The 26,912-nt window shown below is 43.4% G+C and overlaps 1 protein-coding gene across 3 annotated transcripts in view; it reads right to left on the bottom strand.

Moving 5' to 3' along the window:
- The window catches only part of IL21R (interleukin 21 receptor), a 34,407-nt gene extending 17,393 nt beyond the window's left edge, over nt 1-17,014 (bottom strand). Inside the window, exon 1 of one of the 3 annotated variants that reach the window (XM_061153068.1) lies at nt 16,412-17,014. The gene's annotated coding sequence lies outside the window, so the exon portion shown is untranslated. The remainder of the gene's footprint in view (nt 1-16,411) is intronic. The other 2 variants (XM_061153067.1, XM_061153065.1) reach the window with 2 other exon arrangements.
- Nucleotides 17,015-26,912: the final 9,898 nt, after the last annotated feature.

The following is a 26,912-nucleotide window of genomic DNA, read 5'->3' as shown; positions in this document are numbered from 1 at the left end:
CACCAGTGCTGTGAGCTACTTGCTGTTGCTCTTTACCTGACCTCACAGTTTTTGCTCCAATAAACATCTCAAAATGGAAAATCAGACCATCAGTAGGTACATGCATGCATGCTCATTTGCTTCAGCCATGTCCAAGTCTTTGCGATCCTGTGGACTATAGCCTGCCAGGCTCCTCTGTCTGTGGGATTCTCCAGGCAAGAATACGAGAGTGGGTTGCCGTGCCCTCCTCCAGAGGATCTTCCCAACCCAGGGATTGAACCTGCATCGCTTATGTCTCCTGCATTAGCAGGAGGGTTCTTTACCACTGAGACATCAGGGAAGCCCTCCTTCAACAGGTGACTAGTATGAAATGAAGAGGCAGTATGCACCACAGTGGTTAAAACACAGACTTGGGGCCAGCCTGCCTCAGTTTAAATCTCAGCACTGCCATTTATATACTGTGTGACCTCAGGGAGTTTACTTAACCTTTCTGGGCCTCTGAGTCCTCATTTGTAAAATAGAGATATTAATAACCTACATCATAGAGTTCTTGGGAGAATTGTCAGTGTTTTTAAAACATTTGGAACAGTGCCTGGCATATTAGTAGGTATTGTATAAATGTTTCTTAAACGAACTAACCAACTCACCATGAAACAAAATTCAATGAAATGTAAAACCTGAATACAAGGAAATCAAAAGAGAAATTGAGTTTTAGCAAGACACTATTCCTTGCTTAAGATTCTGATGAGTTGGAGATCTAGTTTGTCTTTGTTTAAAAAGGGAGATTAAAGAGTATCAGAGAGAGGTGTTGAAGACATACTAGCATCAAACTGAGATTCTCCCCCCCGCCCCCCCGCAACCCCACCACCTCGCCAACATCAGAGGAGCCAAAGAAATTTGAAAAGGGTCTCACTCTCTCACTAGGGGGTCCAGGGATATTTAAAACCATCTAAAACAAGCCACTCGCGTTCTGGGAAACATCAGCCTTGAATGATGAAGTCTTCAAGTCGTCTCCTCTGGTTTCCATGGCACTGAGTACAAAGGCCTTCCAGTCCCATGGCCCTTCCTGCCCTGAATCCATCCCTTCATGGGGCTTCCTGCTCAGCGGACTCCTGAGGGCAACAGCTGCTTACTCCCCAGGTGCACCCCGACCCACAGGGGTGCTTCCTGAGTGAAGGACAGAGGGTAGCCTGCAGCCTCCTACAGAGCAGTAAAGAGCACCTGGCTTAGATCTGCCAGGTGCCAGCCTTGTGATGCTGGGCAAGTTCCTGGCCTTTCTGTTTTCTCATCTTTGTTGCAGGCACTAAATGCATGAGTAGGTATGAAGTCCTCCAGCACAGTCCTGGATGGGATAGAGCCCTAAAGAAGTGCTTATCCACAGGGCTCCAGTGCCTAGAAATGATTTCTGAGGTTGTGGTCATTCAGACTAAAAGTTGGCCAAATTTCAAGATAGTCTGGGGATGTGGAGCAGACTCGGGGGAGGAAGTCAGATGGAAGCAGGTGCTATGGAGAATTCAAAGTGCTTAACTTCACAGTCAACGGGGAAATGCAAATGAAAACCACAATAACATGCCATTTAAATTTTATCAGATTAGTAAAAACTGAAAGTCTGACAATATCACATGCTGCTGAGGACGTGGCGTAATGGGAACTCTCATTTATGGCTAGTGGAAATGTAAATTAATACAACTGGTCTGGAAAACAGTTTGGCATGGTCTAACAAACTTGAACAAGTATTTGCCCTAAGATCCAGCAATTTCACTGTGAAGTATACTACTGATGAAACACTGGCACATGTGTACAAGAAGCCGAGGCAGAAATGTTTATAACAACATTGACTTAAATATTGAAAAACTGGAAACAACCTAAATCTCCGTCAGCAAGAGAATGGAAAGATAAACTATGGTGTAATCACCCAATGTGAAAATGAATCATAGCTTCACACAACAAAGCAAATGACTCTTACAGAAAAAACAAAAACAAAAAACCAACCAACCATAAAAAAAAAAGAGCAAATGACTCTTTCTGAAGAAATAGAAAAGTGAGTTAGAAAAGAACACAGGCATAATAACACTATCTATGTCACACTTTTGAGACACTTCAGTCATGTCCGACTCTTTTTGATTCCATGGACAGTAGCCTGCCAGGCTCCTCTGTCCATGGGATTCTCCAGGCAAGAATACTGGAGTGGGTTGCCATGACCTCCTCCAAGGGATCTTCCCAACCCAGGGATCAAACCCCAGTCTTCTGCATTGCAGGTGGATTTTTACTGCTGAGCCACTGGGAAAGCCCATGTGTCACACAGCACCATGTAAAGCAGTTCTATATATTGTCTGGCTGAATATCCATGTGTCCTGAATATATAGAAAAAACCCAAGGGGATGAGAAACATCAAACTTTGAAGAGTGTGAACTAGGAGGGGATGTGATGAGGCGGGGGTCTTCAGGGGTCTCAACAGTTTGGTAAAACTGAGTGAATGGTGTTGATTATATTTTCCTTTATACCTTTTTACATGTCCAAACTCATAACATTTTAAATGTAAGTGAATTATAAAATAAACTATGAAAGGACACTTTCACTTCTGGCTATGATGAAGTAGTTGGTAACTGATTAACCCTCTTACTAAGAACAACTGCTAAGCAGGAGGGGGTGGGGAACTATTAGAAAGCATGAGAAAGCAACCAAGTGAGATAGTACTTTGAGAGGCCAGGGTGCCAGAGAGAAGGAAAATTCTCTGCATGCAATGTCCCCTTAAATAATTTGCCAAATCATTGCATTCCAAGAAACCTAGCAGAAAGCATCTGGTAACAGGCTAAAAAAACTAAGAAGAGATTTTGTCAGTTTCACAATGCTAAGGAGAGAATCAAAATTTAAGAAAAATGGGCCCTAATAAATACCCAGTTATTCAGAAAAAAAAAAAGATGCCTTGGGAATCAGACAGAAATCAGAAATAGTTTAGCCTTCACTGCATCAAGATGATCTGCCTATATGCTATATGTCTGCTAGGGAAACAAAACAAAACAAAACACAAAACCTATCCGGAAAAACTTAGCTTCATCTAAAGCCTCCATACTTTTCATACAGAATGTCCAGCATTGAATTAAATTGACAGGACAAACCAGAGAACAGTTCCAAATGACCAAAAGCCAAGAGGAAAAAATAAAACCAGAAACAGACACATAAGTGATTATTAGACAGAATTTAAAATAACTGTGATTGGTCTTCCCTGGTGGCTCAGTGGTAGAGAATCTGCCTGCCAATGTAGGAGACCTGGGTTTGATCCCTGGGTAGGGAAGATCCCTTGGAGAAGGGAATGGTACCCACTTCACTACTCTTGCATGGGAAATCCCAAGGACAAAGGAAGCTGGCAGGCAATAGTCCGTGGGGTCGAAAAAGAGCTGGACATGACTTAGCGACTAAACAACAACAACAATGATCAATGTGTTCAATAATTCCACCAGAAATATGGAATCTATTTAACAGCAGAAACTCTAGAGCTGAAAGACACAATAATTGAGATTTATAAGAACTTAACAGATGGATTTAACAACAGATTAAAAAATCAGAAGAGGGGACTGGTTAACTGAAAGACTGGTAGAAGATAATCAGATTGAGGCATGCAGAGAAACAAATGTTTAAAAATACAGTAGAGATCAGAAGAGATATATGAGACATTGTGAAAAGGTCTAACATAAATGTATTTGGAGTCAAGGAAAAGAGGAAAGAGAAAAATTTAGAAGCAATGGTAGAGAAACTGATTAAGAATTTTTCAAAGCTAACAAGAAACTTTAAGCTATAGATTCAAGGAGTTCTATAGCCACCCTTCCCCCCAAACAAATACAAAGAAAACCACATCTAGGCACATAATAGAAAAACGATTTTAAAAATTTAAGACAATGATATACTTAAAATCCAACTTAGAATGTTAAATCCAGCAAAAAATATCCTTCAGAAAAAGAAGGCAAGCTCAATATAATAAAAGAATCTACTAAAATCCCATAGTTAACATCATACTTAACAATGAAAAACTGAAAGCTTTCCCTCTAAGATCAGAAACAAGGCAAGGATGTCCACTCTCATGACTTTTATTAAATAAGGATGTCCAGGGCTTCCCTGGTAGCTCAGTGGTAAAGAATCCACCTGCCAGTATAGGAGACATGGGTTTGGTCCCTGATTTGGGAAGATCCCACATGCTGTGGAGCAATTAAGCCCATGCACCACACCTATTGAGCTTGTGTTCTAGAGCCCAGGAGCCACAACTCCCGAAGCCCTCATGTCCTAGATCCCATGCTACGCCGCAAGAGAAGAAGCCCACCCACCACAACTAGAGAATAGTACACACTCGCTGCACCTAGAGAGAAGCCCATGCAGCAACAAGGAGCCAGCACAGCCAAAAACAAATAGATAAATTTAGAAAACAAAAACCAGAGATATCCACTCTCATATCCACTCTCACTGTACTGAAAGCTTTGGTTCTAGCCCAGGCAATTAGGCAAGAAAAAGAAACATAAGGCATCCACATTTGAAAGAAAGAAGTAAAGCATTTCTGTTTGCAGATGGTATGATCTTGTGCATGCAGCATCTAAAGAATCCACACCAAGAAAGTAAAATGAAACAAGGTAAACAACCAAACAAAAACAATTCCCGCTCAATTTTCTAGGACTACAGAGCAGTCTTTAAAATACATGGTGTTCATCCAACCGGACAGCCACATGAAATAGAATGAAACTGGACTCCTATCTCACACCATATATGAAAATCAACTCAAAATGGATCAAAGACCTAGTATAAAGTGGTAGAATTACATCTTAAGATAAAATATAGGAGTAAGTCTTCAGAACCTTGAATTCATCGATAGTTTCTTAGACACGCCACCCAAAGCACAAGCAACTAAAGGCAAATATATTGAAGGATTTCAAATTTTAAAACTGTTGTGCTTCAAAATATACTTTCAAGAAAGTGAAAAGATAGAGGCTCCCCTGGTGGTCCAGTGGTTAAGAATCTGCCTTGCAATGCAGAGGATGCGGGTTCAATCACTGTTCAGGGAACCAAGATCCCACATGCTAAGGGGCAACTAAGCGCGCACACCACAACTAGGGAGTCTGTGCGCCCCAGCGGAAGTGCCCACGTGACACATGAAGATCCCGCCTGCGGCAACTAAGATCCGACACAGCTAAATAAATAGTGAAAGGACAACATGTGAAAGTGAAGTCCCTCAGTCGTGTCTGACTCTTTACCACCCCATGGACTGGAGCCCGCCAGGCTCCACCGTGTATGGGATTTCCCAGGCAAGAATACTGGAATGGGTTGCCATTTCCTTCTCCAGGGCATCTTCCCCATCCAGGAATGGAACCCAGGTCTCCCACATTGCAGGCAGACTCTTTACCATCTGAGCCACCAGGGAAACCCTCGTGAGTGAAAGTCGGTCAGACCTGTCCGACTCTTTGCAACCCCATAGACTATACAGTCCATGGAATTCTTCAGGCCAGAATACTGGAGTGGGTAGTTGTTCCCTTCTCCAGGGGATCTTCCCAACCCAGGGATCAAACCCAGGTCTTCCGCATTGCAGGCAGATTCTTTACCAGCTGAACCACTAGGCAGTATGGGAAAAAATACTTGCAAACCATGTATTTGTTAGTGTTCATAATATATTCAGGAACTCTGAAGGTCTAAAAGCCAACCGAGTTTTAAACTGTGTGAAAGATTTGAATAGATGTTTCTCCAAGGAGATATGCTAATGACCATTAAACACATGAAAAGATGCTCATCATCATTAGTCATTGGGGAAATGCAAATAAGGACCACAGTGCGGTACCACTTCACACCCACTAGATGGCTATTTTTAAAAATGGAAAATAAAAAACGTGGGTGAAGATGTAAGGGTGGAACGCTCACACACTGCTAATGGGAATGTACAATGGTATAGCCACTACGCAAAACCGTTTGACGGTTTCTCCAGTAGTTAATATAGTGTGACTACATGACCAAGCAATTTGACTCCTAGGCATATAGGGAAAAGAATTTAAAACACATATTCACAAGAAAGCCCTTCTACACAAGTGTTCATAGCAGCATTGTTTATAATAGCCCTAAACTGAAAGCAACTCTAATGTTCCTCGGTTGATGAATGGACAAACAAAATGTAGACTGCACAGACAATGGAATATTATTCCACCATCAAAATGAATCAAGTACTGATACATGTTAAACATGGGTGAACCTTTAAAATTTAAAGTAAAGAATTCAGACACAAGAAGCCACATATTGTATGATTCTATTTATATGAAATGTCCAGAGTAGGCAAATCCATAGACACGTAGTATATTCATGGTTGTTGGGGGCTGAAACTTGGGAGGGACGGGGAATAGGGAGTGACTGTTAATGGGCATAGCACTTTTCTGGAGAAATAAAAATGTTCTGCAGTTAGATAGTGGTGATGATCAGATGACTTTATAAATATATTAAAAACTACTTAATTGTGCACTTCAAAAGAGTGCATTTTATGGTATGTGAATCAGAACTTAATTACAAACATTTTTAGATAAAGGCAAAATAAAACTTTACTTTTCATAAAAACAATAAGCTGAGAGAATTTGTCACCTGTAGATCACCATCAAATGACATACTAAAGTGAATTTGGGGGGCAAAATAAAAATAATCTCAGATGGGGAGTAATTTACTATAGGAAGGAATGAAGAGCAATAGAACATTAAAATATAAATGAATATTAATTAATGAAAATAATGTTAATGTCTTATGAAGTTTAAACTATATGCAGAATGAGAGTATTGGGTTGGCCAAAAAGATCATTCAGATGTTATGGAAAAACTCCAACAACCTTTTTGGCCAACTCAATACATTATTATGATTATTAAATATAAGAAGAGGTGAACAAAGATAAAGGTCACTGTATTAAAAAAAAAGTCACTGTATTGTCTGAAAAGTGATAAATGTACTAACATAAGGTGTCCATGGAATTCTCTAGGCAAGAATACTGGAGTAGGTTGCCATTTCCTTCTCCAGGGGATCTTCCCCATCCAGGGATCAAACCCGGGTCTCCTGCATTGCAGGCAGATCCTTGACCATCTGAGCCACCAGGGAAACCCTTAGTATAAAGTCAACTTCAAAAAATTCAAGTATGCATGCTATAATCTCCACTGAAAGAGTTACAAAAGAAAGTATAACTAACTAATAGGAAACACAGAACAATAATTTTTAAAACTTTATTCATTTAGAAAATGGGACAAAGAAGAAGAAAAAGGAACAAAGAATAGATAAGACAAAAGAAAAACAAGTAGTAAGAAGCTACACTTAATCCCAAACACATCAGTATTTTTAATAAAATGTAAATGAAGTAACCACACATTAAAGACCTAACCTTGAAATCAATACTTTAAACTAAAATAAAGTAAAAATTATAGTTTAATCTCTCTCACAAATATACATACAAAAATTATAAACAAAATATTAAGTCAGATCTGATGATATTAATATATACAAATGTATTATACATCATTATTACATGAGATTTATTTCAAGAATACAAAGGCTGTTTGACATTTGAAAATCAGTAATCTGTTTTACCATATTAACAGAATAAAGAAATTCTATATGACAATTTAATAATTTTAATGTGACATTTAATAATTTGAAACACTTATTCATGATTTTAAAAACACTCTCAGGAAACCAGGAATAGAAAGAATTCTCTTGATCTGATGAGGAGCTCACAGTCACACATACACACACACACAGAATACACACAGCTAACATCCCGAAACGTCAAATACTGAACACTCTATCCTCCAGGGCGGGAAAAAGGCAAGGATGTCTTGTACTGAAGGTCCTGTTCAACGCAATAAGGCCAGAAAAATAAATAAATTTATAAATATTAGAAAATTATAAGGATTGGAATGGTAAAAGACTGTCTTAAAAGTCCAAATAGTTAGTAAATAAACTGTTAGATAATAACTGTTAAGCAAGGGCAATGAATTTGAGACCAATATAAAAAATATATTGTATTTCTAAAGATCAACAGAGTTGACAAACCTTTGGCTAGACTAAGAAAAAGGGAAGATTCAAATAACTAAAATCAGAAAAGAAAGATGAGACATTACAACAGATGCCACAGAAGCAAAATGGATGATAAGATACAACTATGAATAACCCTATACCAACAAACTTGATAATGTAGAAGAAATGGATAATTCCTAGAAACATACAACCTACCAAGACTGACTTATGAAGAAATAAAAATTCTGAACAGACCTCTATGTAGGTTGCAAAAGCAACAGAAGCAGAGAGAGAGAAGTGGGACTACATCATAACAAAAAGCTTCTGCATTCCAAAGAAAACCATTAATGAAGTGAAAAGGCAACTTACTAAGTGGGAGAACATATTTGAAAATCATGTATCAGATAAGAGAATAACATGCAAAATTAAAGACCTCATTCAATCTGATTTTAAAGTAAGCAGAAGATCTGAATAGACATTTTCAAGGAGAACATACAGATGGACAATGGGTTCATGAAAAATGTTCAATACCATTCATTACCAGGGAAATGCAAATCAAAATCATAATGAGATTTCACCTGACACCTGCTAAAAACTGGCTATTATCAAAAAGACTTTAACAAATGTTGCTGAGGATATGAAGAAAAGGGCACACTTGTGCATTGCTGGTGGGAATGTATTAGGTGCAGCCACTATGGAAAACAGTTGGAGGTTCCTAAAAAAATTAAAAGTAGAACTACCACATGATCCAGCAATTCCACTTCTGGTTATATGCACAAAGGAAATGAAATCACTATCTCAAAAAGATACACTGCACCCTTATGTTCATTACCGTTTTATTGACAATAAACAAGATTGGAAACAACTTGTGTCCTTCAACAGATGAATGGATGCAGAAGATGTGATATGCACATACAATGGAATATTATTCAGCCGTGAAAAATAATGAAATCTTGCCATTTGTGGCAACATGGATGAACCTCGAGGGTATTATGCTGAGTGAAATATGAAGTGAAATATGAAAGATGGAGAAAGGTAAATACAGTATGATCTCTCTAATGTAGAATCCAAAAATAATAAGTTTATAGATACAGAGAGAACTGGTTGATGTTTGCCAGAAGAAGTGTGTGGGGGTGGGAAGAACTGGTGAATAGAGTTGAAAGGTAAAAAGAAAAAATATATGGTGCATTACTGAGCAAAAGCCACAATAAAAAAGAAGCAAAAAAAAAAAATTTTAACATATGTATTTGCAATGCATAAGTCCAAAGCGTCTTATTCAGTGTGGTTAAATTTCATGAACAGACTACTACATAAATTATATTTTTACACCAACACTGAGTATTGCATTTTATTTTAGCTTTACCTATGTCTTTTTGTTCAAAACGTATGTCAAAAATACTAAACACATGCTTTCAGCAATTTTATAAAGACTGAGTAATGCTGCAGAAACGAAAATATACTGACACTTGAATACAATTCATTTTCTCTAATAACAATGACACATCTTTTAAAAATACTTCTCTTTAGGGACTTCCCTGGTGGTTCAGTGGCTGACTCCAAGCTCCCCATACAGGGGGCCTGGATTTGATCCCTAGTCAGGTAACTAGATCCCACATGCTGCAACTAGGAGTTCACATGCTGTAATGAAAGATCCTGCCTGCTCCAACTAAGACCCAGCATGGCCAAATAAATAAAGAAATATTTTATTAAAAAATACTTAACTTTATATCACCATCACTGAAACTAGAGAGAATTTAAAATTATGAAATAATCAATTACATAGAGGATATAAATTTTAAATAGCAATGTATGATTCTGATAAATTTATCTTTAAAAAATTGAATGTGGACTTCCCTGGCAGTCCAGTGGTTAAGACTTTGGGCTTCCACTGCAAGGGACTCAAGTTCAATCTCTGACTGGGGAACTAAGATCTCTCATGCACAGTGTGGTCCAAAAAATGTTACATTAAGTAATTTTGTAGAAATTAGCTGATATGTGATTACCTATCAACATTCAAAGGCTAATTTGGCCTCTGTTTTGAGTCAACTGTTTCATCTTAAGAACTTATTAAGTCACACTGCAAAATTTATATACTATTTTTTATTAAAAAACTTTTAAGTATGGAGAAACAGTGAATGTCATAAACAAATCATGCCTCTGTGTCCTAGTATCTTTGCAGGTTGCTTTTCAAAAGGAAAATAAGTACTTGCACAATTACCTTATGCATAAGTCTAGGATCTATAAAAATATCCAGCAGGCAATAACAGATTAACATACTGAGGTGTCAGATAAATTGCCACATGTTGATGAAGATATCTGGGTTGATGGAGAAGGCTACCTTCATTAAATTGGAATCTTTTTATTGTTCTCTAAAAAAGGAACAATAATAAGTCACATTATAATTCCATTTTTTTCTCCAATGGAAATATCTTTTGAATTTATAAAAGTTTCACTTATAAAAGACACAAACAAAAAGAGAAATTGAAAAAAAAAGAGAATAGAAAAGAAACTGAAATAGATTGTATCTACATCTGTATATAGTTTCTTTCATATAGTTATATTATACATTTTATATATTATATATAAATGTATAATATATAAAATTATGTCTATAATTCTATATAACATATAGAGAGAACTCCTACAAAGCAATTATAAATAAACAACTCAGGACTCATTTTTTTTTAAATGGACAAAAAGCTTAAGCAGACACTTCATAGAAGAGGATATCCAAACAGCCAAAAGCATGTTAAAAAGTGCTTAAAATCATTACTCATCAAAGAAATGCAAATGTATATCCCAATATGATAGCACTACACATCAACCCAGAATGACTAAAACGAAAACAAACACAAAACAATTCCAAGTGCTAAAAAGGATAGGAAGTAATCAAAACTCTTAATCTCTATTCAGTTTTCTCTAAAGAATGTGAATTGGTACAATTACTTTGGAAACTTCTGCTAAACAGGAGACCCAAGAAGTCCTTTTCTAGATTATGCACCAAAGGGCAAAATATACATGTGCACAAGCAGACATATACCAGGGTGCTCACAGCAGCATTATTTACAACCTCCCCACACTGAAAAGAACCTAAGGTCTTGATTTCCCTGTTTCTTCTTTCGCTCACTGATAATTCAGGAATGGGACCCCTTCAGATCCTCAAGCCGATCATAATTTCCAGTGTGACCCAGGTGGGGTCTGGGGCTTGAAAGTAAAAGGTGAGGGGGAAAGTGAAGCAGCCCGTTTCCCATAGGGACCGAGATGACGCGAGATGGGAGGAGAGGGACTCCCCAGCCGAGCCAGAAACAAGAGCCAACAGGTCGCCAGAAGGGGAAGTGTCAAGACTGAGGGACTTCCCAAGAAGGAACACAGAAGACAGGGCTTCCAGCCCATCACTGGTCTCTAAGGACTCCTGCCCACCTGCCCTTCCCGCGGCCTCCTCCCCAACCTCGTGCCTCCAGCTGCGGCTCCTCCCACCCGGTCCTCACCGTGACTCTCTGTGGCTCCCCATAGCACCTTCAGAGAAAGCCCTCAATTCCTTCGCTCAGCATTCCAAACATGTCAGCACGTGTCCCCCACATTCCCTCTGCCCTAGTCTTCATCCTGGACTCCGGGTACTCCAGGTTTCCGACACCTGGACCTCTTCACCACACCCCCGTGCATCTGGCTTCCTTCCATGCCTTTGCACCTGCTGTTTCAGTCACCAGAACTCTCTGATCTCTCTGTCAGCTTCCTATTCAGCTTCAAAAGCCAGTTCGAATGTCATCCCCTTCATAATTCTTTGGCCTCTCCAAGGCATGTGAGTCACTCCTTCTTCTAGCGTCCATCCTTCCCCCAGAGCACACCACTCATGGTGTTTTTAGCAATATTCTGAGCAGTTTCTAGGCAAGAACCACATGTTTCTTGGTGACCGCTGAATGTCAATGGCTAACCAGTGTCTGACACATAGTAGGTGCTCAAAGCACTCATTACATGAGTGACTAAATGCAAGAAAATGCTTTCTGGCCTTCCCTGGTTGTCCAATGATTAAGAATCTGCCTGCCAATGCAAGAGACATGGGTTCGATCCCTGGTTCGGGAAGATCCCACAATGCCGCAGGGCGGCTAGGTCCAGGAGCCGCAACTACTGAGCTTACGTGCTGCAGCTACTGAAGCCGGAAAGCCCTAGAGCCCGTACCGTGCAGTAAGAGAAGCCGCCCAATGAGAAGCCCATGCACCGCAACTGGAGAGTAGCCACCGCTCACTGCAACTGCAGAAAAGCCCGTGCAGCAGTGAAGACCCAGGCCAGCCCAAACTAAATAAAATTATAAAAGAAAGAAATCATCATAGAGGGACAGTGGGTTGCACAGGGCCACACAGTGAGTTTTTATTTAAAGCAGCGCTCTCAGGCTGGGGAAGAGCTCCAGCCTGGTGGCCCTGGAGCAGGAAGGAGGCTCGGCCCCTAACTCACAGTGGGACCCTGGGCTCGTCTTCCCTCTGGGCCTCAGTTTCCTCATCTGTAGAATGGGGGCACTCAATGGGGGTGCTCACTCTGGCCTAGATGAGGGAGCGTGAGGCTGGTGCCGGGCGCACTGGAGCATGTGAGTAATGGGAATTGCTTTTTTACATATTTGGGGGAGGGAGGTGGTAGCAAAGGGCAGGTTGCCCGTGTCTGAGGACAGGTGTGCCGAGACCCTGGACCTGCAGCTTAGTCAGTAGCTGCTGAACACGAGGGGAAAGGCCTTCCCAGCCGGGGCCACCTCTCAGCCTGTAGACCCTTTTAGTCTGCCTGTCCCTCACAGGTGGGCTGTGAACCCACGTCCACGCAGGTTCTCCAAGCCCAACCAGCCTTTCTCTACCAGAACATCTCTAGCCCGCACAACCTCTCCCAGCCGAGGTACATGCCCTGCTCCCAGCAAGCTCTTCCTGCCTGTGCCATCTTGATTTGCCCTCCACCATGCTGGGTGACCCCACCCAGACTGTGCCAGCTACCTCAGCTCCTGTAGCCCCACCTCACCCCAGCCCCATTCACCCCACCACGCCCCACCAGGAGAGGTTGGTTGTAAGGCAGAGGGAAAAAAAGGATGCTTTGCTCCATGGCTGTTTGAGGTCATGAAGTGGGGAGTGGGTGCGGGGCTGGCAACCTCCCCTTTATCCTCGTCCTTGCCCAGCAAGCCCCCACCAGCCTGCCTGGCCCTGACCAAAGTAGACTGGGGGGTACTGATTCATTCTGAAGAAAGTCTGCAAGCCCTCTTGGCAGATGAGGAAATAGAGGCCCAGAGAGGCCCAGAGGCTTGCCCAGTCACACAGCAAGGAGGGCCAGGGCCTGAGCAGGGAGCCAGGCTGGTGTATTTGCCCCACATCCCTCAGGACAACTGGAGTGGCCCGATCCTTCCTGGGGGCTGGGAGGACCAGCAGGCTGGGGGCTGGGTGGCGGGGGTGGGGGGGGCTTTGGCAGGTGTCCTGGCTACCCGAGGGCCCTCAGAGGGGCCTCTGCCCACACCCCGGGGAATATTTTCAGGTTGTTTCAGAAGTTCCAAGTTTACTCAGAGCTCTCATTTGAGCAGTGGTAAAAAGTCCCTTTGGCGGGGCGCCAGGGCAAGGAGTGGAGGCGGGGGCACCTGTGAGCCATGAAATGGGGGTGGGGCTCCTCTCCACTCCCGCGCTTCCCCTGCCCCTCTGGGCTGGTGTGCAGTGAGGGGCAAGGGAAGAAGAAGCAGGTGAGGAAGGGACTGTGATGAGGGGAAGACCCCTACTCCTTGAGGAAGTATTCCTTCCCATGTCTTCACAGTTTTCTTCCTTCTGCTTGTACATGACTCCCTGGGTGACCCTAGAAAAGCTCCACCCCTCTCAGAGCCTCAGTTTTCCCATCTGAGAAAGGGGGGAGTAGAGTCATGATAAGAATTATCATTCATTGAGGGCTGGGTATATGCCAGAAGATACACTAAGTGTTAATAATGAGTAATAATGAGGAAATTATTACCAATGATATTTAAATTAAAACATAATAGCTACTATTTCTTGCGAGCCACTGCAAGGCTCTTTCTGCTCATAACTGCACTGGCTCTGTCTGAGTATCACTGAATCCCCAGGACCTAGGACAGTGTTCCAGAAACACATGTTGAATAAAACCTCACAGCAAACCAAGATAGGCAATCTTTTCTCTATATAACAGATAAGGACACTGAAGGTTCAGAGAGGTTAAGTGACTAACTCCAGGTCACAAAGGTACTAAGTAATGGAACTGGGACTCGAACCTAGGTCTGACCATTTCCAAAGCCCCAGATCACAATTGGCAGCATTAGTGAGCCAGATCCAAGGCCCCCCAGTGGACTGCAGAGACCTCCCAGCTGTGTGGAGAAGCCAGGCCATCATTCTGGCAATTCTGTAGGCACTGGCTTCTCTCACTGGGAGGAAGGATGCTCTTCCTTTCCTTTCATTCATGTATTTATGAGGGCCCAGGGCAGTTCTGATGCTGCAGAGAAGCTGGTCCCACTCAAAGCTTCCAGTGGCCTGTTTTACCTGTTCTGTCTTCTCTTAAGCTGGCCCCCTCCTCCTGCAAGTCCCCTCCTCCTGCGAGCCCCCTCCTCCTGCAAGTCCCCTCCTCCTGCGAGCCCCCTCCTCCTGCGAGCCCCCTCCTCCTGCAAGTCCCCTCCTCCTGCAAGCCCCCTCCCTCCATTTAGCCTCCAATCCCCACCTCTAACTCCCTTCTCTTCTTTGCTGGGCAGGTGGGAGCCTGAAGCACCTGGGATGCATCCTTCATCTCGCTCACCTGTCTCTCCTGGCCTGGGGTCTCAGCCACCTTCTAACATAAGGGCTCTTAGTTTCCTCTTCTACGAGGCTGTAAGGTTCTAGACTTCCTGCCAGGTGTGGGGCAGGCAGGACCAGGATTTCTGCTGAACCCACCAGGGGAACAAGTGATCGAGGCTCCCCCTCTGGGGTCTGCCTAGCCCCCTTGATTCAATGCCCCACTCTCAGAAGGTGCCCCAGGCTATGGCTCTTGCTTTTTTGCTATCCTGTCTAGCAGGTTGTCACCTTGGTGTTCCAAACCGAGCTCTGCATCTTACGGTCACAGCTATCTTGGCAAGCTTCTCTCCACTGAGTATCAGTCTCCTCATCTGTGAAATGGGCTGAAAGAGGCCAGCAGCTTCATCTGGTGTCATGAGGATGATGGGAGAGCTTCACGCACCTGTCACATGCTGAGCGCCTGGGAGGACCACAACCCAGGGGGCTGAAGGAGGCAAGGCTGCAGGTTTCTGAGTGTGTCACTGCACCTTCCGTGACTCTTGGAAACGACCTTTCTCTTCCATGGGCTCCAGGCTTCTTATGAGGCAAATTCTCCCCCCTGGAAGACCCCTAGACAACAGCCTTTCTATTTCACACCCTCAAATCCTCACAACCAGATCTATGAAGATGGAGCTGCCATTCTGCCCATTTCGCAGATGAGAAAACCGAGGCTCCATGACGTTAGAAAAAAGCAGAGAGACTCACTGAAGTTCACCCAGCCAGAAAGCCACATGGCTGGATGTTGAACCCTTCAGGTTTTCCCCCACTCTACCATGTGCTTCTAAAAGCCCCATGCTTTCCCCCTGGGGAAAGCATATGTTCCTCCCAGGAGGAACCCCTGACATTTTAATGCCCTCTCCCCTGCCCTGGGTCCTCTGCATCCTAAGTTTCCCTCCAGGCGTCAACTCCCCCTCTGTGAAGAGCATGTCTGCCTGTTCCTTCCTTCCCCCCTTTTTCTCAAGTCAAAATCCAACCCATTCTTCAAGGCTCAGCCTCCCCAAGCCTCCTCACCCCACTCTCCTCCACACACAGAACCAGTTTGCCTCTCACCAGCCGCCCATCCCCTGTTTTCTTGAGAAAGAAGAGGAGACAGCGTGGAGGGTAGGACCAGCCTCCGAGTCACCTGCCCACCCAACTACGCAATGGTTGAGTCACCTTGGGAAAACCACTCTACTTCTCAGAGCCTCAGTTTTCATCTTCAAAATGGGGACACCAACCCATCTTAAAGGATTTAGACAAAATAAAGAAGATAAAACACAGAACCTGGTACAAAGTCAATGCCTCCTCCCTTCCCCACACTGACCTGATCACAGTCATGCCCACCTCTGCCCAGCTCAGCTGCCCAGAACCACGGTGATGATCACATCATGTTCAGTCTGGAAACAGCATGCCCTCCCCAGCCCCTGCCTTTTGAAGGCTTCTTTCCACCAGCTCAGGGGATCATCTCAGCCATGCCTCTGCCTCTATGTCCCTGGGGCCTCCCGCAGATCTACAGAAAGGCACTCCAGTCACCCTGAGCTGGGCCGAACAAGAGACTCCAGCTTAACTTTGCTGGTCTCACCGTCCCCAGGTGTGATGAGGGCACAGGACGTCCTCCCCAGCAGAGGAGGTCCCCTCCCCGCCTGCCCCCAGAGCGGTGGCTGGAGATGAGTTACCTGCTGTTCTACTTCTTTCTCAGAAATCCATTCTCTCTGGGCTCCGGGCAGTCCGGTGGGCTCCCAGGGGTGGCAGCTGGGCTTGGTGTTGGGGGGATGGGGAGGGGAATGGGGGTCTGGGAGAACAGGCAGGGGTCTGGGGTGGGAAGCTGCAACCTGCCCCGAGCCACCGATCAGATAGCGCCCGACCCGTCACCCCCGCGGATGGCAGGTGGGCTCCGGGCAGGCGGGCCAGGCAGAGGCAAAGGCGACCATCAGTTACATCCCAAAGAGGTCACACGGGAACAGAAGGCTGAGGCTGCGGGACAGGGGCCGATCCGCTGCACCGGGGGTGAACAGAGAGCAGATCAGGGCTGCGGCCACGCGGACAGACAGAAGTCAAGCGAAACAGGCGGCTGGCCAGCCAGGCAGACAGACAGGCAGGCAGGCGCAGGCAGACAGACAGCTGCGCGGCTGTCAGGCACACTCAGGAAGAAGCGGGCAGACAGTCAGACCCCGAGCCCTCAGTCACTCGGCAGAGACGCCGGCGGGTCCGCCAGAGGCGGCGCCTGCCGTCGGAGCCCCAGCCGCGTGCGCAGGGTGGGGAGGAACCAGAGGATGTGGTGAGCCGCTCCCGCAGGCCCCGCCCACGGAGCTGCCGGCTCCGCCCCCGGGGAGGGAGAAAGAGGTGGGAGGGGGCCGGGCCCCCGGGGGCAAGGTCCACTGCTCCCCAAAGGTCGCCTGTTAGCAAGACATTTAGGGCCACCGGGGTGATGTCTGCCTCCCTTGGACGGTGACATCACCCCCGCAGGCCTCACGGTCTTGACCTTTAAGGCAGGCGGGGAGGTGGTGAGCCGCCGCTTCTCACAGATGTAGAAACTGAGGCTCCCAGGGTGCGGAGGTGGCAAGGCGAGATCCGGGATGTCCCCGGGGGTCTCGGCTCAGCGAGAAGCGTGAGAGCCCAGAGACCTGCCCAAGGTCCCGTGGAGAAGCGGTGTTTGCCCACTGGCCGGCTTCACTCAGGCACCCTGCCTGCCTGGCCCAGCAGAGGTCTGAGTTGGGGACCCTTCCCTCCCAACTTCTCTGCCCCTATTTGCTTTGAATCCAGCTTCCTGCTTCAGGGAGCAGGATGTTATCTGCATGCCTTTGAGAAGACAGAGCCTTTGGGCAGGTCATATCACGGCTCTGAATGCCTCACTTTGCCCATCTGTCCAATGGGGAGACCTAGACTTTAATACATGGGAACTCAGGAAGGAAATAGTGAAAAGAAATTCTCAAGAGAGTTTTCATCTTGCCGACAAGCCAGGAGCCTTCCAGAGGGTCAGATGTCTCTGGCTGATGTTTAAGAGACCTGGGGATAAAATTCCACAACTTCGCACCCAGCAGCCTCAAAAGAGAGCTGATGCTACCACAACTATTACTGTCAGTATCCAGCTTTTTTTTTTTTTTTTTTTTTTGGTCAGTATCCTGCATTTTTTTTTGGCACTAGGTCATCTCATTTATTCCACAAACCCTGTGAGGCAAATAAGATTATTCCTATTTTACAGCGGGAGACACCAAGGCTCAGACGGAGGACATATGACACTAGCAAAGAAGTGTCCTAGATGGAATGTGAACCTGAGTGGATGGGATTCCTAAGTCTGCACCAGGTTGTGGAAACAGGACCCAAACATTTCATCCGTGAATTACCAGGGTGGATGGGGGCTGCTTTGTGCTATTTTGATGACACAGGTGGGCTCAAACACACATGCCATCTCCCCCCAAGCTGACTCATTTTTGGGAAACAATTTGTAGCTAAGCCACATGATCACTCCAGAGGAAAAGAGAAAGCATCATGTTATTTATTCTTTTTTTTTCTTTTTCTAACTGTTTTTGAGGAAGTTAGAACAAATTCCCCTGTGGCTGATTTGAAGGATGTTGGCCCTGCAGAGATTCTCTCCCTCACGACCGAAATATCTTGTATTCTCTGGAGCATATATTTTGTGAGGAAGCCAACTTTTCTTTTTCTCTTGATCTTCAGGGTGAGTTTTCTGATACCGTAGATATAAGATCAAGAGGAGTAATAATAAATTTCTTTAAAAAAAGCAAAAAACCCCAGCTAATATTTGCTAAAAGCTGATTCTGTGCCAGGGTTATAAGGACCTTAAAGATGTATTATCTCAGACTTCCCTAGTGGCCTAGTGGTTAAGAATCTGCCCTGCAATGCAGGGGACACAGGTTGGATCCCTGGTTCGGGAAGATCCCACATGCAGTGGAACAGCTAAGCCCCTGTGCCACAACTATTGAGCATGCGCACCTCAAACCCGTGCTCCACAACAAGAGAAGTCACAGAAATGAGAAGCCTACACAACTCTCTCACCACAACTACAGAAAGCCTATGGGCAGCAAGGAAGACCCCGTGCAAGCAAAAATAATGAATATGTTAATTTTTTAAAATGTATCATCTCACTGAAATCTCAGAAGAAGGTAGTTACTCTTACCATCATTGACATCATCCTCCATTTACAGACAAGGAAACCAAGGCTCAGAGAGGTTAAGTGACTTGTCCAAGGTCACACAGCTGGTGCTGGCAGGGTTAGGATCCGAACTCAGTCTTTCAGGCTCCTGAGTTTAAATTCCTGGTCACTCACCAAGTTGCTTTTGGATGTTTGTTAACCCAAGGTTGGTCGAGCCCTCCTACCCTCCTTTCCAACTGCCTGCCTTCCTCTCTCCCCTTCTTCCCATCCACACACTCACCCACCACCCACTCTTCCCTTATAGGCACACACACAAGCAACCATCCATTCTCTCCTTCCAGCCTTCTCTCCACCAACACTGAACATGCCCTTGGCTATGGATGTGACATATTCTCCAGAAATACATACGAGTGATGGCCCTCCTGGAGCCTTGTATTCTGGTGGGGAGAGACAGACAAAAAGAAGTAATGGAGGGACTTTCCTGGTGGTCCAGTGGTTAAGGGTCCTCCTGGCAGGGGATGCAGGTTCCATTCCTGGCCTGGGAACTGGATCCCACATGCCACGTGGCCACTAAGCCTGCGCTTTTCAACTACTGCACAGCGAAGAGCCCTCATGCAACAATGAAAGGAGATCCTGAGTGTGAAAGAAGGTCCAGTGTGTGGCAACTAAGACCCAACACAGCCAAATAGATAAATTGATTAATTAAAAAAAGAAGTAATGGATAAACTAAATGCAAACTGTTGTTCAGTTGCTAAGTCATGTTTGACTCCTTGTGACACCATGGACTGCAGCATGCCAGGCTTCCCTGTCCTTCACCAGCTCCCGCAGTTTGCTCGAATTCATGTCTATTGAGTCAGTGATGCCATCCGACCATCTTGTCCTCCATCGTCCCCTTCTCTTCCTGCCCTCAGTCTTTCCCAGCATCAGGGTCTTTTCCATTGAGTTGGCTCTTTACATCAGGTGGCCAAAGTATTAGAGCTTCAGCTTCAGCATCAGTTCTTCCAATGAACGTTCAGGATTGATTTCCTTTAGGATTGACTGGTTTAATCTCCTTGCAGTCCAAGGGACTCTCAAGAGTCTTCTCCAGCACCACAGTTTGAAAGCACCAGTTTTTCAGTGCTCAGCCTTCTTTATGGTCCAACTCTCACATCCATACACGACTACTGGAAAAACCATAGCTTTGACTCTAGGATCTTTGTTGGCAAAGCAATGTCTCTGCTTTTTACTACACTTTTTAGATTTGTCATAGCTTTTCTTTCAAGGAGTAAGCGGATGAGAGGTCTAGAGAGTGACATGGAAGGGGCACTGTGGATGGTAAGAAATACCCCAGCCATAGGGGAAGCATTTTAGGCAGAAGGACCTGCAGGGGCAAAGGTACTGAGAAGGAAGGAGTGTGGTTCACTCCAGGAATTTGGGATCAGTGTGGGGAACAGAGTGAGCAAACAAAGGAATGCTAGGAGGTGGAGTCATGGGAGTCCTACTGGCTGCATACCACCTGGGGTGAAGAGGTAGACTTGGTTCCAAGAGCAATGGGATGTCATCTGAGGATTCATCATAACAGTAGTTTAATCTGATTTACATTTTCAAAAGAGTGCTCCAGCCTTGGTTTAGGGAGTGGGTGAGATGTAGCAGGGGCGACTTAATCCCTGGTGTTTAAAAAGTAGATGCTTGAGAGAGTACTTGAGAAGCTGTGGCCATCATCTTTCAGTCAAATGCATATGTGTGGGACCTTTCAAGTTCTACTGGCAGTAACCAAAGCAGATACAAGAATGGGGCAGTAGATGGTAAGAATTATCTATATTGTCATGGGGATTATTAAAGAACTGAGAGAGCAATTTAATACAATTAATAGTTCAAATGCCTTCTTGGTCTTCAAATTGTGACTGCCTGCATAAAATGCCAACTTCTGCTATCATTATTCTCCTAATCAACAATCTTCTTTCAATATGAACACTGTTTTCCTTATTTCAATATAATCTTTTTTTTTCCCAAAGAAAATGTTTCTGTTATTATTTTTCTTTTAAAGCTGATGTTTTTAGGGACTTCCCTAGCAGTCCAGTGGTTAAGACTCCATGCTTCCATTTCAGAGGGTGTGGGTTCGATCCCTGGTCAGGGAAGTAGGATCCCACATACCATGAGGCATGGCCAGAAACTTTTAATAATACTAACAATACATTTAAAAAATTTTAAAAGTAGATGCTTTTGGAGGTGGAAAGTTAGCAGCTACGTGTCTTTTGGGGTGAGCCTGAGTCCCCTCAGAAATAGATCTATGTTGAGGGGAGGGTCCCTTTAAGGGGCTTCTTTGGGCCTGTGCCTGTCTGATGAGTGTGGCCTCAGAGGTCTCAGAAGAGGGTGGAGTAAGATCTCTCAACACCCGCGAGTATTTAAAGCTGGTCAATGGGGAGGAAGTGGTTAAATTTGCATTTCAGCCAAGGGGCCCACTGGGAAAAAAATAATTGAGACAACCCTTCCTTCAACCCATTTCCTCTTTTTTATTTTTATTTCAGCAGTTTTATTGAAGTGTAATTTACATAGCATCAAGTTCAGCCATTAGAAGTGTACAGTTCACTGAGTTTTAGTAAGTTTGCTAAGGTTTGGAACCATCTAATCTTTTGCACATTTCCAAAAAGGCCCCTTGTTCCTATTTGCAATCTCATTCCTACTCTCAGCCCCAGTAATCTCTTTTCTGTCTCTACTGATCTTCCTTTTTCTTTTCTGATTCACATTGAATCATGCATGTGGTCTTTTATGTCTGGTTTCTTTTATTTTGCATAATGTGTGTGAGTTTCATCTGCCTGGAAGCATGTACTTCATTTTTATCACCAAATCATATCATGTCACACTGGTATGCCACTTTTGGTTTATCCATTCATTAGCTGTTGGAAGTTGAACTGTGAAAGAATTATTCATATCTTTGTTATGAATAATACCACTATGAACATTTCCATGCAAATCTATGTGCAGAAATGCATTTCAAATCTTTTGGGTCTATACCCAGGAGTGGATGACTGGGCCATATGTTCATTCTATGTTTAACTTACTGAAGAGCTGACAAACCGTTTTCCACAGCAGCTGCACCATTTGACATTACCACCAGCAATGTATGAGCATGCCAATTGCTCCGCATCCTTGCCAACACTTATTATTTTCCTTTCTTTTTACAGCCATCTTAGTGACTATAAAGTGGTATCTTGTTGTGGTTTTGCTTTGCATTTCCCTGATGGTTAATGATGCTGAGCACCTTTTCATGTACTTGGTAGTCATTTATAGAGAGAAATGTCATGAAGTCCTTCGCCTGTTTCTATTTTTGTTCATTTATTTTTAAAAGATGTATTTATTGATTTTATTTTTTGGCCATGGAGGGTCTTCGATACTGCACGCGGGCTTTTTCTAGTTGCGGCGAGTAGGGGTTACTGTTTGTTGTGTGGCAGCTTCTCACAGCGGCTGTGGCTTCCCTCTTTGCGGAGCGCAGGCATTCTAGGCGCACGTGCTTCAGCAGTTCCTGCTTGCAGACTCAGTAGTTGTGGCTCATGGGCTCAGTAGTTGTAGCTCACGGGCTCTAGAGTGCTGGCTCAGTAGTAATGGCACACGGGCTTAGTTGCTCCCAGGCATGTGGGATCTTCCCAGACCAGGGGTCGAACTGGCGTCCCTTGCATTGCAAGGCAGATTCTTAACCACGCACCACCAGGAAAGTCCCTCCTTTGCCTGCTTTTAAATTGGGCTGGGCTATAGACTATCTGTCCCGCCGACCAAAACAATGGTATGTGGAAATTCTAACCCCCAAATGTAAGGGTATTAGAAGATGGGGCCTCTGAGAGATGATTGGGTCACAAGGGCAGAGCCTTCCTGAACGGGAAAAGTGCCTTTATAAATGGGAAGCTAGAAAGATGGGTTGCTCCTTCTGTCGTGTGAGGACCCGACATGGAAGCGGGCTCTATCTGGCACCTACGGGCATCTACTGGAACCTTGATCTTTGGACTTCCCAGTCTCTAGAACTGTGAGAAGTGACTTCTGTTGTTTATAAGCCACCCAATCTACTGGGTTTTGTTATAGTAGCCCAAACAGACTAAGACAGATTGTCATTTTTTAAAACAACTTGGCTGTGTCGGGTCTTAGTTTAGGCACACGTGATCTTCATTGCAGCACGCGGGCTCTTCCTTGTGGAGCGCAGGCTTCTCTAGTTGTGGTGCAAGGACTCAGCAGTTGCAGCACATGGGCTTAATTGCTCCTTGGCTTGTGGTATCTTAGTTCCCCAAGCAGGGATCGAACCTTCGTCCTCTGCATTGCAAGGTGGATTCTTAACCACTGGACTGCTAAGGAAGTCCTTCATTTTGTTATTGAGTTATAAGGGTTCATTATATTTTCTGGATACCAGAATATATATACCAGACCCATTATAAGCATGCTGCTGCTGCTGTTAAGTCGCTTCAGTTGTGTCCGACTCTGTGCGACCCCATAGACGGCAGCCCACCAGGCTCCACCGTCCCTGGGATTCTCCAGGCAAGAACACTGGAGTGGGTTGCCATTTCCTTCTCCAGTGCATGAAAGTGAAAAGTGAAAGTGAAGTCACTCAGTCGTGTCCGACTCTTGGTGACCCCATGGACTGCAGCCTACCAGGCTCCTCCGTCCATGGGGTTTTCCAGGCAAGAGTACTGGAGTGGGGTGCCATTGCCTTCTCCCCATTATAAGTATACCTGGTATATATATATATATAAGGGTCTTTATATATACCAGACCCTTATCAGATATATGATTTGCAAATATTTTCTCTTATTCTGTGATCGTCTTTTCATTTATAGTGTCCTTTGAGGCACAGAAGTTTTTAATGTCTATGAAGCACAGTTAATCTCTTTTTTCTTTTGTTGCTCGTTCTTTTGGTGTCATGTTTAAGAATCCATCACCAAATCTAAGGACATGAAGATTTTACTTCCTCTAACAGTTTTATTTGTTATTAATTTCTGTATATGAAGTGAGATAAGGGTCCAACTTCCTTTTTTGTATGTAGATATCCAGTTGCCCCACCCACTTATTCTTAAGAGACTATCCTTTCACCCGTTGAATTGTCCTGGCATCCTTGTCCTTACATGCATGGATTTATTTCTAGACTCTTGATTCAATTCCACTGATTTCTATCTCTATCCTTATGCCAGTATCACACTGTTTTTATTTTTTCCTGGCTTTTATTGGCGTATAGTTGCTTTACAATGTTGTATTGGTTTCTACCATGCGGCAAAATGAATCAGCCATACACATGTGATTACTGTAGCTTCATAGTAAGTTCTGAAATTGGGAGTTTGAACTCTCCATCTGTGTTGCTCTTGTTTGTTTTGTTTTTGTTTCATTTTTTAAATTTTTATTAGAATATAGTTGATTGACCATGTTGTGTTAGTTTCAGGTGTATAGCAAAATGAAATCAGTTCCATATATACATATATCCACTTTTTTTGGATTCTTTTCCCATATAGGTCTGAGTAGGTTTCCCTGTGCTATCCAGTAGGTCCTTATTTTATATGTAGTAGTACGGATATGTCAATCCCAATCTCCCAAGTTATCACTTCCTCCTCCTTCCCCCTCTACCCACCCCCGCCTGCCGCCAGTAACCGTAAGTTTGCATTTTGGCTCTTCTGGGTCCTCTGCAATTTCCTATGAATTTTAGGATCAGCTTCTCCATTTCTGAAAGAACAAAAGGCTATTTGGATTTTCATAGGGATTGAATTAAGTTTATTGTTTTGAAGAATAGTGCCATCTTAACAATGTTAATTCTTGCATTACATGAGCATGGGATGGTTTTTCATTTACCTAGACCTTTACTTTCTTTCAGCAATATTTTGTAGTTTCCAGTGTGTAAATCTTTCATCTATTTGGTTAAATCTATTCCTAAGTATATTATTATTTCTGATACTGTTATATATGAAATTGTCTTCTGGAATTTCCTTTTTGCATTGTTCTTTGGTGGTATTTAGAAACACAGCTAACTTCTGCATGTTAATCTTGCACCCTGCCATTTTGCTTAATTTGTTCATTAGCTCTAACAATTTCTTTGTGGATTCTTAAGGGTTTTCTAGATGTAGTATTATATCATTTGCAAATAGAGGTATTTCACCTCTTCCTTTCCAGTTTCTTCTATTTCTTTTTCTTGTTTAATTGCTCTGGCAAAAACTTTGAGTACAATGCTGAGTATCAGTGGTGACAGCAGGCATCCTTGTTTCTGATCTTAGGGGAAAAATCTTTTGGTCTGTCATTTATCTTGTGTGATGTTAACTGTGGGTTTTTCACATATGGCCTTTATGATGTTGAGGGATTTCCATTCTATTCCTAGCTTGCTAAGTATTTTTTATCATGAAAGGGTGTTGAATTTTATCAATGCTTATTTCTTTTTTTGCATCAGTTGAGATGATCATACGGGTATTTCCTTCATCTTATTGTGGTATACTACATTGATTAATTTTCTTATGTTGAACCACTCTTGAATTCCTGGAAAAACCCTACTTGGTCATGGTGTACAATCTTCTTAACATGTGATAGGATTCAGTTTGCTGGTATTTTGTTGAGGATTTTGTATTTATATTCCTAATGGGTATTGGCACATAATGCAGTATTTTCTTCTGCTATCTTCATCTGGCTTTGGTATCATGGAATGACTTATGAAGTGTTTCCTCCTCTTCTGTTTTGTGGAAGAGTTCAAAAAGGATAGATATTAATTCTTCCTTAAATGTTCAGTAAAATTTATCAGTGAAGCATTTCTGACTCAGGAATTTTCTTTGTTAGGAGACTTTTGATGACTAATTCAATGCTTTCATATACATCTGTTTAGCTTTTCCACTTCATTTTGAGACAGTTTGGCAATTTATGTCTTTTAAGGACTCTTTCCATTCCTAAATGGATAATTAGGTTATCCAATTTTTGACATACAATTGTTTATTCTCTTATAATCTTCTTTAGTTCTGTAAGGTTGGTAGTAATAACCTCATTTCCATTTCTAATGTTAGTTGGTTGCATTGTCTCTTTTTTGCTTAACCCAGCTAAAGTGTTATCAACTGCATTGATCTTTTCAAATAAATAGTTTCTTGGTTTTGTTGATCTTCTCCACTGTTTTTCTATGCTTTGTCTCATTTGTCTCCACTTCAGTCTTTATTATTTCCTTTCTCTGTCAGTTTTGGGGTTTAATTTGCTCTTATTTTTCTAGTTCCTTGAGGTCTAGGAGTAGTAGTGTTAGTGGTTCAGTTGTGCCCGACTCTTTGTGATCCCATGGACTATAGCCCACCAGGCTCCTCTGTCCATGGGGATTCTCCAGGCAAGAATACTGGAGTGGGTTGCCACCCTCTTCTCCAGAGGATCTTCCCAACCCAGGGATCGAACCTGGGTCTCCTGGATTGCAGGCAGATTCTTTACCATCTGAGTTACAGGGAAGTCCTTCCTTAAGGTGTATAGCTAGGTCACTCATTTGTAGTAACAAATGGTGGAGGCCATTCAAATATTCTTTCTGCCCCTTTCTCTCTCCTCCTTCTGGGAGAGAATGCTTATGTTGATATGGGGTCCCACAGGTCAGTTAGGCTCTGTTCATTTTTCTTCACTCTTTTTTTTCTTTACAGACCTCAAACTAGATAATTTCAATTTGCCTATCTTCAAGTCACTGATTCTTTGTTTTGACTGCTTCAGATCTGATGTTGAATCCCTCTGGTAAATTTCTCATTTCAGTATTTACTTTTCAGCTCCAGAGTTTTTATTTGGTTCCTTTTAATAATATCTATCTTTTAATTAATATTCTGAATTAGTTCATACATTATTCTGGTTTTAGTTTTTCCTCCATGGTTTCTTTTAGCATTTTGAGCATATTTAAGACACCAGATTTATTTATTTTTTAATTTTTTTTTAAGACACCAGATTTAAAATCTTTGTCTAGTAAGTCCAATGTCTGGACTTCTTCAGGGACAGTTTCTGTCAAATTCTTCTTTTGTTTGTTTGTTTGTTTGTTCCTTGTGAATGGGCCATGATTTCCTATGCCTTTTTGTTATTGTTGAAAACTGGATGTTGAATATTATAAGGTAATAACTCTGGAAATCAGA

This window comes from Dama dama, chromosome 10 (assembly GCF_033118175.1).
Source record: "Dama dama isolate Ldn47 chromosome 10, ASM3311817v1, whole genome shotgun sequence".
NCBI classification, from domain to species: Eukaryota; Metazoa; Chordata; class Mammalia; order Artiodactyla; family Cervidae; genus Dama; species Dama dama.
This window is presented reverse-complemented; position numbering and strand designations above follow the sequence as displayed.